General features: G+C 31.5%; 1 protein-coding gene across 1 annotated transcript in view; it reads left to right on the top strand.

Annotated features, from left to right (window-relative positions):
- Window positions 1-241: 241 nt before the first annotated feature.
- Window positions 242-15,537, top strand: part of LOC142333352 (uncharacterized) — a 388,438-nt gene continuing 373,142 nt past the window's right edge. Inside the window, exon 1 of the mRNA XM_075380375.1 lies at window positions 242-461. The gene's annotated coding sequence lies outside the window, so the exon portion shown is untranslated. The remainder of the gene's footprint in view (window positions 462-15,537) is intronic.

Raw genomic sequence — 15,537 nt, 5'->3', positions numbered from 1 at the left:
AATTTTAAAATCACAATCGAGAAAAAAAACTTTTTGCGATGAAATAATTGAATTAAATAGTAAAAATAGAATGACGTAACAAAAAAAAAAAAAAGTAGTTAGAATTATGTGAAATAGGGGGGAGGAAGGTCGTACTGTGGAAGATGCCTGCTGGGTAATGCGTTACGTCATAATGAAGCGTCCAATCTGTAGTTAAAACGATACACTGAAGTAGTTGATTCACTGCACGTGTTGACTTGTGTGTGAGTGTGTAATTCTTGTACTGACTTGTGTGCGAGTGTGTAACTCTTGTATTAGACATAACAGTCAAGTTTAACAGGTGTTTTGTTTTATATGTATATATTTTTAGCAGTCTTTTACTACAGAAGTAGAATGTTGAGTAACACTTGTTTGGTTTTAAAAATATCATTTCTTTTTTTATTAAGGAAAAATCCATCGCTTTGTTTTTAGTTAATGCACAAGTAAGTCAATACTTTTTTTATATTTGATGTAATAAGTAAATTATACGATAATTTTTTTAATTATCTTAATTTATAAATAGAATTTTTGTTGGGTTAATTGTTCTTTTAAACCAATCAAGAACCGTTGGATCTTTATATTTTTTCGTCGATGATTTTTATTATACGTTAAGGATAAATTTATCAAATATTTGATTAGCGTAAAGTTTAAAATAGATCGTGTTTTATTTACGGATCGTTATTTTTAAAAAGATATATGTTTTTTTAATATTGCTGACATTCGTGTTAAGACTATTGGGGCCTTTCATCCGAACGTAAAAGATTCCGGGTTCGACTCCTAATCAGACATAACATTTCTCATATGCAAATAAATTTATATTCCACATATTTCAAGCGTAAGTGATTATGCATCACAAAAAAAACACTTTATTGTTTAAACCACGGGATAGGATAGTCGTATTCCCACGAGTGAAGTTTAGAATTAACGAGTAATGTTTAATTTATTTAGATAATCGTGTGAAATTTACTACATATATTAGAAAAAACTATTACTTTTTATAAGAAAATGTTATTATATTACGATTTCATAGGTAGATTACCGGCATAAGTTTACGTAGGAAATTTAAGTTTGTGTTGTATTTATTATTAAAATTACGTCTATAATTATTTTATTAAAATAATTTTATCTTTTTTTAATTATATTCCGTAGAAACGGAAGAAAAGTCTTTTGCTTCAATGACTTAGTTTATTTAAATTTTTGTATTTTATTGCGCTTCAACAAAACTTTTTTTTAAAATTGGAAATAGAGATTGTCACAAAAAAAATCTTACTTTGTAATAATTACTAGTGATCCACCCCGTCCCTTATTTAAAAAAATTAAACCTGTTCTACTTTAAAGATTTAAAAAACGTTACCATAATAAGAAAAACTAAAATACATCTTCAGGGGCCCGAGATATTTAGTCACTGTCTCCCAAGAGCCTCTTCCCTTCCAGCGCCGTAAATTAACAAAATTTAAATAATGGATTATTTGAATTTTTCTGTTTCAAAGTGTGATGATAGGCTGATAGGACATAGATTCAGTAAAAAGTAAATTATTGATTTTTTTTTTTGTCTTCAGTCATTTGACTGGTTTGATGCAGCTCTCCAAGATTCCCTATCTAGTGCAAGTCGTTTCATTTCAGTATACCCTCTACATCCTACATCCCTAACAATTTGTTTTACATATTAAAAAAGTGGCCAGCCTACACAATTTTTCCCTTCTACCTGTCCTTCCAATATTAAAGCGACTATTCCAGGGTGCCTTAGTATGTGGCCTATAAGTCTGTCTCTTCTTTTAACTATATTTTTCCAAAAGCTTCTTTCTTCATCTATTTGCCACAATACCTCTTCATTTGTCACTTTATCCACTCATCTGATTTTTAACATTCTCCTATAGCACCACATTTCAAAAGCTTCTAATCTTTTCTTCTCAGATATTGATATTGATATATGATTTATAAATCAGTTTTGGATCCTGTTTTAACTTACAGGCTTGAATTGTAAGGTACAGTATACAATTCCAATACTGACATACTTGAGCGACATCAAGTCGTTCAAGTATGTTCAAGTTGATATTGACATACCAGACAAAAACACTGCGAAAAATGCTAAACATACCCTGGTACATTAGCAATAGCCTCACGTCTAATGATCTTTAAGTTGCGAACCGTTCGGCAGAAAATCTCTTTGGTCAGTCTACGATATCAAAATGGTTTGTTTGGCTGGGCACCCGAATTATTTGGCGGTTAATTTATTGGATAACACGATCAGTGATTTTTCAAGATTGGTGAGGAGCAATATTGTTGGTTTGCCTTATCGTTTCAATTAGGTGACTTTATGTACGGATTGCTTTTCTACTTCATTTCTTTCTTTTCGTGTCTGTGACTAGTTAATGTTAGTTCAAATACATCTTATTTACTTATTGCTGAATAGATTATAAAGCTGTGTCGTTTTAATAGAAAAAAGTATATTTATCTTAAAAAAAATTTAGGTAATTATTCATCTTTTTTTGCCCTTCAAGTAGATCACGGCAATTACCCGTTCTCACTTAATGAAATTTTTTTTCTTTTAAAATTGTGTTCTCTTGTTCAAATGTTTATATTACATTTTCTCCCGTTACATTCCCGTTCACCAGAGCCGGGCCCTCGCTTGGTAAACTGGGGCCCTTTTCATTTATTTATTTATTTATTCTATATATCTGTACGTTTTCTTCAGTTTCTCTAATTATGTTTGTTTAACGACTAAAATGAGCATTTAATTATAGATTATTACTAGAAGAATCTTAGTAAAATGACAAAATTTTTATTCGACTGGTTTTTCCAATTCATTTAAATAACCGTTTATCCAAGTATCCATGATACTATTTGTCCTCAGATGTTGGGTATTTTTTTTATGATACAATTATTACAGTAATAAAATCAACTTCTACAACAAAAAAATAAAAAAGAATTCCAGAAAGTTTTTTTAAACTAATTATGCCATCATCTGTAGTGTAGATATAGAATAATAAAAATCATAGTTTGTTTATGTCTCTCATTTTTTAAGAATGTTTTTAACAAATTTTTAAGCAAAATTTGTTAAAAACAAATTTTTAACAAATAAGGTAAACAATTTCACCACCTTAATTAAATAAATATCCCTCTGATAAATAAAAAATTACCTATTTAATAGAATATTTATAAATACGTACAAGCTGTTAATAATATACGGAAACTCATAAATAACTTTTTAATAGTCAAACGTAGAAAAATGAAATTAATGAAATGTTCTAACCTCAAAAAAATTATATTTCGTCAGTATAAAAACACCAACTTCTCCAGCCTCCGTGAAGAAACAACTTAAAAATGTTAAACGGAAAGAGTAGGGATGTGAAACGTCATTTCAAGGGACATTAAAAAATTGATTTAAAAAACTTCCATCTATAATTATTATTTTTCAAAACTAGTTTCCGTACTTACGTATTAATGCCACCGTAGCTACAGCTTTATTTAAAAACAAAGTAGTCAATCGGATTTCGGTGGTAAATGGGCTGATATAGAGTTTAACATAGATTCAAAACAGTTTCTTTATTAATTTTAATAAATGGTTATTTATATTTATTTATTTTATAAATATAATTTAACCAAACTTAATCTACGCTCGCTTCGTTCGCTAACCTTGACTAATTAACAGGAGTGTTTTGATTATTTAAATAATAAATAATTGCAATAATTACTGAATTTATTAAATAAATACTCAAAAAATTACGGTGTTAATTAGTCAAGGTAAGCGAGCCTAGGTTAAGTTTAGTTAAATTATATTTATAAACTAGGTTAAGTTTTCCACCGAAATCCGATTGACTACTTGGTTTTTAAATAAAGCTGTAGTTGCGGTGGCGTTAATACGTAAGTACCCTAGTTTCAATATCGGCCCACAGTACTGATATCATACCAAAAAATAAATTATTTTGAGTTAGGAGCATTCACCAATTGTTTTAGTGTTTTTATTGCTGAAAGGTTATTTAAAATTAAGATATATCGGAGGCCGGCCTCCGTGGCGCGAGTGGTAGCGTATCGGCCTTTCATCCGGAGGTCCCGGGTTCGAATTCCGGTCAGGCATAGCATTTTCACAAACACTAAAAATCATTCATCTCATCCTCTGAAGCAGTACCTAACGGTAGACTCGGAGGTTAAACACCAAAAAATCGGAGACCGTTTTCGAACAAGCTATAGAAAAAACCTTTTAACATGTCAAGTCGGTTAGTGTTGTAGCACGATGTATTTTAGATAATTTTTTTTAGCTTTTAATGTGTTTTAAAATGACCTTTTACAATGCACAATGCTTTCTATTTAAAATTTTGATTTGGCCTCCCACTTGGGTCTCCTGAGTGCTCGGGGTGAAATGATCTCGTATCCAAAAAAATATCGTTTTGAAGAGAGGCAAGTTATTTACTTGCCTTTCTTTAACTCGCAATGTTTGTTTTTCATGTTTGTTCTCAAATTTTGCATCCTTAATTTAACGTACATTCTGACATTGCCTATTGATGAAATTTTGCAGTTAATAAGGTCGGGTAACAATACAATATTCCACCATTACTTTTGCAAACATTCTCTCCGTACGGGGTGTAAATTAAGCGTGGAAATTAATAATGCAATTTATTATGCATCAGCATTATCAGAGATGGATCGAATGAGAAATCTTTTATGAAAACTCATCAAAACCTTTGTCGATAATTGTGATAGTTAATTAAGTAAATGAAATAAAAACTTCGCTATTTCATTACTTTGTATAATGTTTGATTGAAAATTTGTTTGATGTTTGTAGATATATTAGAAATTTCAATATATGATGTTATCTTTTGAAATCCAAATTAACTTACTAATTAAACTTGTGCAATGTATGATAATAATTTGATTAAAGTGTGACTAAAAAGTATAAAGCAAGTTTTTAAAAATTTTGAAAAATTTTTGTAATATTTTAATTTAATGCTTGTTTACGTGAAAAGTCTCTTTCAAACATCTATTTTTCGTTAATGAAAAAAAATATATTGTTACTATTAATAATAATATTAGAATAAGGCGCTATTTTAAATCTATTATTTAAATAATCAGTTAGGCTACATTAAATATTTTATCCGAATTAAATTTGTGTCCAGTGCATGCAATATTTTTAGTAAAATTAGATTTATCGTTGCATTTTATATTAATAGCATTTACGTATTATATTAATTTAATTATATTTATGATGATGAAGTGAATAAACGAAAATGCTCAAACGTGTTTTTTTTTTAATTTGGTAAGACATGAAGATTTGGTAAATTAAGATTTGCCGGAAATACCGGTCTACGCATATCAGGCTCCAAAACTGAAATTTTAAGTTTTTTCAGAAAAATTCCCTATTCGTTGCGATAAAATCATTACGCTAATCGACAAAATCCTTAAACGAGTTATTTTAATCGTTAAGGATGTACGATAACGTACGAAAACGGTTTAGATTTGAATGTGAAATCGAATTACGTAAATTATTCACCGAAATTGTAAAAATTAAATCGATAAAAAGAATTACGTATTCAAGTTTGAGATGTTCCCGTACAACTCTACCGTAGTGAAACTTGGACCTTATGAAACAAAGATCCTTTGTTCAAATTTTTTAAGTTATATTTAAGTCGGTTATTTAACTGTTAACGTGTGCAAAATTTTTTTATTACTTTATTTTATTTAGCTTTTATTTTAGAATCGTGTGTGTTATTACTTTTTCTTTGTATCTTAGCTATGTACTTAGTATTTGTAATTTCTTAAGATAGGCCGTTCTGTTTAGACTTTTTCGAAAATAGTCTTAAATCCTCTTTTCAATCGTTCTAAACCTTGCAATATTACGACCGTTATAATTGATAATCCTTCAAAGCAAAACTTCAAGAAAACAATTCTGTTTTTTCTCTCTCTCTCATAAGATGGCTTTTTTAAAAACCCTTTTCTTCTTCTTTTACTTTTATATAATAATCCTTTAGTTTTACTCCAACAACTTTAACATTATCTCCATTTATAAAATAATTATTACTAAGGTAAGTCTAGTAAATCCCATTTAACTGTGTGTTCCTTCGTATGTACAAGCCGCTTATGAAAAAAAAGGTCTATCTTGTAATCATCAAACGTAACGATCTGACATTCTCTGACAAATAAAAGGATTATTAATTGGTTTATAAGGTATACGAATCGTTTTAAATCCTTCTGGTAGTTTCTAAATCGAAATAAAGACAAATTTTAAAGTATTATGATATTTGAAAAATTTATTTTAAAAAAGTATAATTTTCGGATTAATTAAAAAATAGTAATATCTGCAATTTTTCATTTTAATCCAGTACCCTCTTGATCGAATTAATATCAAAATTAAATGAACTAAAATATTGAAAAAACAAAAGAATTATTTCTAATAAAATTTCAATTTTCTAAGGATTATTACTCGAAAAGGAAAAATAATAATTATTTTTGATATTTTATTTTTTCCCTGATATTAAAATAATTAACCGTCAAAGAATATTGTAATTACAAACTGAGGCTACATATAAAAAAAAAATCTTGAATCGAGTATAGATTTAAGAATTAAAAGATTCGTTAAAATTGCTTTGTGAACTTTTACGAACGAGAATTAGATAGTAAAATCTAGAAAATAGTAGGTTTTTATATTGTAGCCTTACAGACGGAATATTAAAAAAAAAAAAATTAAAGAATTAAAATCTATATAAATAAAAATGTAAATATTGGTTTGTTAAAAATCATAAATTTCCGAAAGTTCTTCACCGATTGCTTTGAAACATTGACACAACGTTACATTCGAATACGCGCGTGTTTTTATATACCTACTATTTATATATCTAAGATGTCACACCTGTGACAGGTAAAAACATGCTTTTTTTTAAAATCAGCGCTTTTTGTTGGACGTAAAAGCAACACACGCTATACTAAATATTTTACGATTCCATTTCAGTTTCCGATATGTGTGTCCACTATAGACTAAAAAACTACTGGGCCGATTCACGCGCCGGTAAAAAGGAAAATCGAAAAATTTAAAAGGGAAAAAGGGGAAAGTGGGAGAAAACGGGGAAAAGGAAATGGAATGGAGAAACGAGATAAAATTAAAGGGGAAAGAGGAAGAGGGAAAAAGAAATGGGTGAAGTAAATGGAAGAGGGGAAAATGGTGAAATGGGGAAAGGGAAATAGAATATGGTAAAGATGAAAATGGGAAAAAGGGACAAAATAAAGGGGAAAAGGGAAAGGTTAAATTTTATGAAGTTCCGTAATGTTCATTTTGTTAATGTTTTATCAAACTTTCAATTGTGTTCATTTAATCTATATATATAGTCAAATCTAGCAATAGCGAAGCATTGCTGAGTCTGCTAGTTTTAAATAAAAAAATAATTAAAACCCAGAAGATGAAAAAAAAATTATATATGACTCGAATGTGTTAACCGGTGAAAAAGAAATCCCCCCATCACTGGTTAGCAACTATTCTTCTTTACTAACCGTGTATCCATTAGTTTTATAACGAATCGTAACATGTATAGTCTTCTATTTGTGTAAACATGTTTTATGTCTATCGTATTTCTACAGCATATTATGAGCGGTTACTGCAACTAACGTCATAGTTATATCGGGCGGCGAATTGCTGTGCACAAAGACTGACGGATGGCTTACTGCTCTTTTAACTATACTGAAAACTCTGACAATGTACTGCTTACATGTAAGTATACGGAGCTATACGAGATGTATTTGTTAAGGAATAACTAACTATCTAACTGTTCTACCCGTCCTATAAATCTATCTCTCTCGCACGCAACGTGCACAGCTGTACGCCGTCCGCTATACCAAGAGTAAGTATAACCGATGGCTTTTATCTGACACCGATCTTTCTCCTCGAATGTTTAAGTAACTGTTTGATCGTTTTCCGTTATCATTCCAGTATGTCAAACGTCATTACTCTATGATTTATAATACATTTTATTACTGCATATATTAAAGACCGTATTTATGAAATTTTTAACTACATGTCACGTTCGTTTCTGTCTCCACCGAGAGCTCGGTACAATTATTATTTTTCGCTAGACTAAAAGGCGTCTTCATACTTGTCTAATTACATCATCGTACTGTCGATATTCTTATTTGTATTGTTTGATATTTACTTTTAAAATTACACCAGAACAGTAGCTGCCAAGTAACGGCGAGCTTGGATGATCGGCCCGCACGTCACTGTTGTACATTGTTCTCTGAAACATTGTCACACCATGATTAGTCATCTGTTAGTAGCATAAACGTGATGCAAATCTTGTTTCCGAAGCGATGTATTTTTGTATGCTCACAGTATTAAGAAAGTGTCATCATGTTTCTAATTAAAACAATTTTATTTTATTTTTGTTTCTCTTTTGCTTTTCCATGTATATTAAGTTCAGTTCTGTGGTTCTGCCACTCTGGTTCTTTTGACATAACCCAACGGGTTGGTCTAGTGGTGAACGCGTCTTCCCAAATCAGCTGATTTCAAGTCGAGAGTTCCAGCGTTCGAGTCCTAGTAAAGGCAGTTACTTTTATACGGATTTGAATACTAGATCGTGGATACCGGTACTCTTAGGCGGTCGGGTTTCAATTAACCACACATCTCAGGAATGGTCGGACTGACAAGAATCGTTAATAGATTCTCTGACGGAATCATTCGAGGTCTCTTTATGTAGTGACAGTGGTAACTACATTGAAGATAGTAATGGCAGAGAGGAGAGCGTTCTAGCTGAAGAATTTATTCATTTTCCAATAAGTAATTAACGTTACAGTAATAAATTTACCATGTGATTAGTAGATAACATTTTAACATCCGTTATTACGTTTTACGTTGTACAGTACACAATTAGCCGACTGTATTTTTTTCAAAATTTTTGCATTCATTTGTTAAAAATAGAACCATTATTTGGTAAGGGGGACTACTGAGAGCGAGGAACATGTTTTTTTGGTCGGGTGCAAATCGTGGCCACTCTAAGTCTACCGTTACTGGGCGGCGACTGTACTCCGTACTTATTCCAGCATTGTACTGTTACTGGAGTTCCAAAAGATATTACAGCTTTTTGGTCAACGCAATAAATATTTGTGTTCATTTATATGAAAGTACTCAATATTTCAAATAATTATTATTATATAATTATTTCGCTTTCAGTTTTAATTTTTTCTGTCCTAAATCCATTTCGATTTGTAGATTTTTTTTTCATATTGTTTATTACTTTTTTTTTAACTATAGTAACATTCTAAGAATTAAAAAAAAAAATTTTCCCCGAAATGGTAATGAAAGTTTCTGCCAGAAACAAACAAAATAAATTGGATGGTGGGGAGGTAACGAGGACAACCCACCGTTCTTCGCAATAACAAATACTTTCTTTCTTTTTCCTGTTTAGCCTCCGGTAACTACCGTTTAGATAATTCTTCAGAGGATGAATGAGGATGATATGTATGAGTATATGAGTGTATGAAGTGTAGTCTTGTACATTCTCAGTTCGACCATTCCTGAGATGTGTGGTTAATTGAAATCCAACCACCAAAGAACACCGGTATCCACGATCTAATATTCAAATCCGTGTAAAAATAACTGGCTTTACTAGGACTTGAACGCTGTAACTTTCGACTTCCAAATCATCTGATTTGGGAAGACGCGTTAACCACTAGACCAACCCGGTACAATAACAAATACTGTCCGTATTAAATTTAACCCTTTTATAACAATTTTTTTTTTTTAATTTTAATTAAACTAATCATTTCTTTGGCTTTTTGTATGGTTGGAATATTTATCAAATTTCAGCTGTAAAGAAAAAAATGGAAGGATTAGTAAGCTAAGCAGAATATTCTCATTTATTCAGAGGATATACGTAGGATTAAACAAAAAAATAATTTCTGAGATAAAAGTTTTCAGCACGATCGGAATACAAACAGAAAATAAAATATCAAAATCTGTTATTAATTTAGAATTTTGTTTAAAAAAAAAATGCATGTTACATAATCTGCCATAGACAATAGATATACAATAATAGATAATAAAAAATTTTTAAGCGTTCCATGCAAAAAATAGACGAATTTGTTACAAAACTCTTACCGGCTCGATTTCATTTATATGTAATAGTTATCACATTTACAGAAATAATACAATTCTTATGATTATTCGTTGTTTAATAAATCAAATCGGGGCGGTAAGAGTTTTGTAACAATTTTTTCTATTTTTTACTTTACTTTAACGTTTAAACATCATTTATTATCTAATATCTATTACATATTTTGTTAAAAATAGTTTTATTTATATTACAGAAATTTTTGTTTTTTGAGTGGCAGAAATGATATCTGCGAGACTCTTACCGTATGGTTTACAATTTCATTGTAATTTTTTTTACTATTACTGCGTATTGTTAGATTATTCTTATTATTAAAATTTATTTTCTTGGAACAAATAAATTGAATTTCACGACCAGTATTTTTGGTTGATTGTCATATCATTCACTTCGTACCGTATTTTTTCTTTTTTAATAAAACTAGTGTAATGACTCACGAATCGAAAATCCGTGATGGAATATTGCACTTATTACTTTGCAAGTGTAACCCTCGATTTTTATCGTTAAATTCGATTTTACCAATCAAATTTATTTATATTTTATTTATTCCTGTTTTTATAAAACTGGTATAATTTCTTGTAAACTAATACTTTTTTATTTTAAGAAGTAATGGGAATTAAAAAAATAGTTTCATCTTCAGTACTTTCATTTACATAAGAGCATTTACTATTAAAACAAGCTGCAGTATATTTTCTTTTAAATTTTATTATTTCAAGTACATTACAAAGGTTTTATATGCTACCTATTACTAACAAGTACTGCTATCTAGCGGCGTGATTCGTAAAAGTACATAAAAAGATTATAAAATGGCATATTCTAGTCCCGCCGTTCATCAAATGGAAAAAAAAACAGTTGCCTAACAAAATTCGACTATATTTTTGAAATTATTCTTTATTACAAATCTAATTTAACTGAAATATACGTTTTCACAATTATTTTTCCCCCATATTCATTTCACTCTTAGGTTAAGTCATGTTTACAACTGTAAACGTAGTTCGTAGACTTCGCCGTCTGCAGACTCTTTCCGACAAAACCCACCTGGTTGGTCTAGTGGTGAACGCGTCTTCCCAAATCAGCTGATTTGGAAGTCGAGAGTTCCAGCGTTCAAGTCCTAGTAAAGCCAGCTATTTTTACACAGATTTGAATACTAGGTTGTGGATACCGGTGTTCTATGGTGGTTGGGTTTCAATTAACCACACATCTCAGGTATGGTCGAACTGAGAATGTACAAGACTACACTTCATTTACACTCATACATATCATCCTCTGAAGTATTATCTAAACGGTAGTTACCGGAGGCTAAACAGGAAAAGAAAGAAAAGAAGAAGACTCTTTCCGACGAAGTTTAACGAACTCCGTGATGTGTTTATTAATTTTTGAGAACGATTAAAAGGTAATTTTTGATTCAGAATTTTCTGAATTGAATATAAATTGCACGAGACTATAAATTACTAGTTGACGGAATTTTTGGTCCGCCAAAAAGAATATGGATTGACGCATTTAAGAAAATTAATTAGGACTAACAGGTTAAATGTGTAAACCTTGTTAACACAACGAAAGAAACATCTAACATAGTCAGCCAAATAATTAGCTTAAATCTTGTGCGTGGGACATGGTAATGGAATTTTTTAGCGTATGAAAATCGCGAAACCTGACCGGGATTCGAACTAGGTACTTCCGGATGAAAAGCCAAGACGCTACCTCTCCCCAACGAAGATCGGTAGTTTATTAATAAAGAAGTTAATGCTTATTCAGTTTCCCACATTAATGGATTATAAAAGGGAAGTAACAGTTTTTCTTGATTAGATGTTTTTAGAATTGAATAATTGCAAATTGAATTGTAAAATACCGTTATGTAGGCCATACCTTATCCGATTTCGTTTGTTTTTGTGATGATTAAAAGGAAATAAAAATGGTTTCACTTGACGTTAAATCATCAATCTAATTCTTCATGATAACAGGCTCAGAAAAGTTGGAGAATTTAATTTTAATCCCGTTTATCTCTCAAAGATAAACTGAAGATAAATATTTGAACTTACAATAAATAATATTGTCATTATGGTAAAAATAATATATTTCCTGAAATTTCAGATTTGGGTCTTAATTTGAGTGAAATTCACGTGGTTTTTCTTTAAAATTGTTAGTTTCTTTTTTTCATCAATTTAAGGATGATTAAGAACAAAATTCTTTCTTAGCGGTAGTTCACTGCCTAAAGGAAACATACCTGCCCGTTTCTAATTTTCCTGCTCTTATGACCTTCTTCAAACTTCTGTTTAATTTAACTTTTTTGAAATTTAAAATAAAAAAAATTTTCTAAACAATTCTTAAAATTTGATATTTTTAACTTAGCGGGAAATCGGAAAATAAGTGAGAAAAAGTAAATTGAGTAGGATTAACCGTTAAAAATAAATTTTCGTGATGTTTTCTCGTAAAAGGGAAAGATTACAGAGACAGATTTGCAATTAAATTCATAATACTATTTAAAAATATATACGTGTGTGTGTATGATTATTGGTGGTTTATTTAAGGATTACTTAAAGTTTAGTTAAGGATTCATTGAAATATTACTGGAAGCTACATTTATTACATTAGTATCGTGTTCCCCCCCCCCCCGATATGGGACCTCAAATGTGTGATCTAAAACTGGGGGGGGGGGGGGGGGTTCATTCTTTATTAACACTATATATATATTATATACAGGTGTCCCATTTAAACGCAACCCATCAATCACTTATCCATGAAATTTCAAAAGTCAAGCTTACTCCCTTACTCGTTACTGAAATGGACTCGTCCAACATCTGAACATCGCGGCGACGCAGTAGAACACTACCGATAGTAACAACAATGCAATCATAACATTCAGTGTATTGCTAGAGACAAGATGGTGTTTTCGCTACATGAACGTGTTTTCATTGTTTAGTACGAAATCAGTAGTTGCAGTGCAAGATTTGTTTCGCCATAAGTACCCAGATAAACCGGCTCCGAACAAAACATCAGTATTAAAGTTAGTTGCAAAATTTAGAGAGACCGGTTCTGTTAATAACAAAGAACACAAAAGATCTGAAATCAAAGACCGATTACTCGCCTCGTCAAATAAATCGATCAGACGTTTGTCTGCTGAAATTAATTTGTCTAAATCAACCGTTCGTCGGGCGACCAAACAATTATAATTACGACCTTAATGCATTCAAACGGTTCATCGACTTCTTGAGCCCGACAAAGAAAAACGGCTACAATATTGTCATCGGTTCCGTCGATTTCTGCGTGAGGATTTTATGAATTCGTTATTTTTCTCAGATGAAGCACGGTTGACATTTGGATGGCTACGTAAACAGCCAAAACAGTAGAATTTGGAGCGCTGAAAATCCCCACGTTTATCACGAAAAACAATTACACCCGCAGAAGTTGGGCGTGCGGTGCGCGATATCGCGGAAGAAAATAATCGGTCCTATTTTTTCGAGTACACCATTAATGCAGAACGATATCAGGATATTTTATTTCAGTTCATCGTGCTCTTGGAAGAGGAAGACAGACACTGCTGGCTACAACATGACGGTGCGACATCGCACTACGCACGTTCAACTTCTGATTTTGTTGAGGAATTCTTCGGTAATCGTGTTATCGGTCGAGGCTTGTGGCCACCAAGATCTCCAGATTTGACTGCGGCGAATTTTTTTCTACGGGGTTACCTCAAAGAAAAAGCCTACACCAACAAACCACGAACACTTGAACGATTGAAAGTCAATACTGAACAAGCTGTATTAAATATCCGGCCACACACTTTGAAAAAAGTTGCAAGAAACGCTGTAAAAAGAATTGAAGCTTGTATTCAAGAAGTTGGCGGCCACTTCCAACATTTACTCTAAATGTAAGGTAATGGATGGTAATAATAAAAATTACATTTACATTTACACATGCCTTTTTATTATTTCAATACCTACCAATATAAGATTGGTTGTTTTATAGTTTTATATGGGAGACTCTGTATATTTGTAAATTGTTTTATGTTTTTTTTAGGATGTTATTTCCTTTATCGTTATACGAAATAATTAAAATTAATTAATCACATAAGATCATTGCTGAAAATCCAACTCGTAGCGCTTTCAATAGCTAGCAATCACCATCGTCATTCTATCAAAGTTAAACTATGATTTGATAGCTAATTGTCGTCGAATATTGTAATGCATTGCGCATTCTAAATTTGGTGAAAACGCTCTTATTTATGATGGCCAGCTATAAAACAGCGCTAGATTTTTGATTATCAGGAAAAGCCTTAGTATTATTTTTAATAATTTTGTACTTCGACAATGCTAATATTTTTGCCTTTTCTAATGTATTCATTGTATATTAATATTCAAGTATCTGAATAATTTTGGTACAGTTTGAAGAAATAGTCTCTTACGAGATCTGTTGGGAAAGTTTTCGGACTGTCAAAGGAAATAACATTTTTCAGAAATTATTATTTTTATTAGTAGTCAACTTGCAATTCGATACCTTTAGATTACAATTTTTCAACTTCTTAGTACCCTCAATGTAGTACGACTTGTCCAACTCTTCAAAATAAGCGGTCATCTCGGCTTTAACCTCATCATTTAAAATCAATCTTAGTCCAGTAATTCCCTTTTTTCAGGTTAAAAAAGAGGAAGTAATCGCCTGGAACAAATTCGGCACATGTGGAAGCGCTTCAAAACGTAGGTCGTGAAGTTTTCAGCCAACAACAACCCGAGATGTTTGTGCAGGTACATTATTGTGATTAAAGAGAATTTTCTTTTTTGTTCAGATGTGGACGTTTAGTTTGAATACCATCTGGACCAGGAGTAAAGAGTACTTGATGGTTCTGCGTTTTTCCAGATAATCTATCAGCACTGCACCATTAGAATCCCCCGAAAAAAACGTAGCCATGTCTTTTCTTGAAAATGGAACTGTTTCGTATACTTTGGCGCACTTTGTTCTACTCTTCCCCATTGTTTTGTCTACTGTTTGGTTTCTGCCGTGTAACGGTAAATCTATGTTCATCTGCTGTTATAAAACGTCTATGAAATTCAACAGAATTGCGTTTAAATATCTAAACACCCTCCAGAATTGTTCAGTCAAATGCGTTTTTGGTCGACTGTTAACAAACGCGGCACCCATCGACCTGAAAGCTATTTCATAACCAAAACACTGTGAACTAAAATTTAGTGGATACGTTCTATCGAGAAGATTTTAATGTCAGCAACCTCGCATGCCTTTATTCAGTGACCATTTAATACGTCATTCTGAATTTTTGTTTGGATTTAGTTGGTAGTAGCGGTTTTTGGGCGACCAGAACGTTCTTTGTCGTGAATGGATGTAAGACCGAAATTAAATTCAGCCCGCTTTTTTACCGTTAAAAACGAAGAGAATCCTTTTAAGTCGAATCTAACTCTGCTTACATGTCCGTTTGGGTTAA

The sequence above is a fragment of the Lycorma delicatula genome, chromosome 12, assembly GCF_047948215.1.
Source record: "Lycorma delicatula isolate Av1 chromosome 12, ASM4794821v1, whole genome shotgun sequence".
NCBI classification, from domain to species: domain Eukaryota; kingdom Metazoa; phylum Arthropoda; class Insecta; order Hemiptera; family Fulgoridae; genus Lycorma; species Lycorma delicatula.
This window is presented reverse-complemented; position numbering and strand designations above follow the sequence as displayed.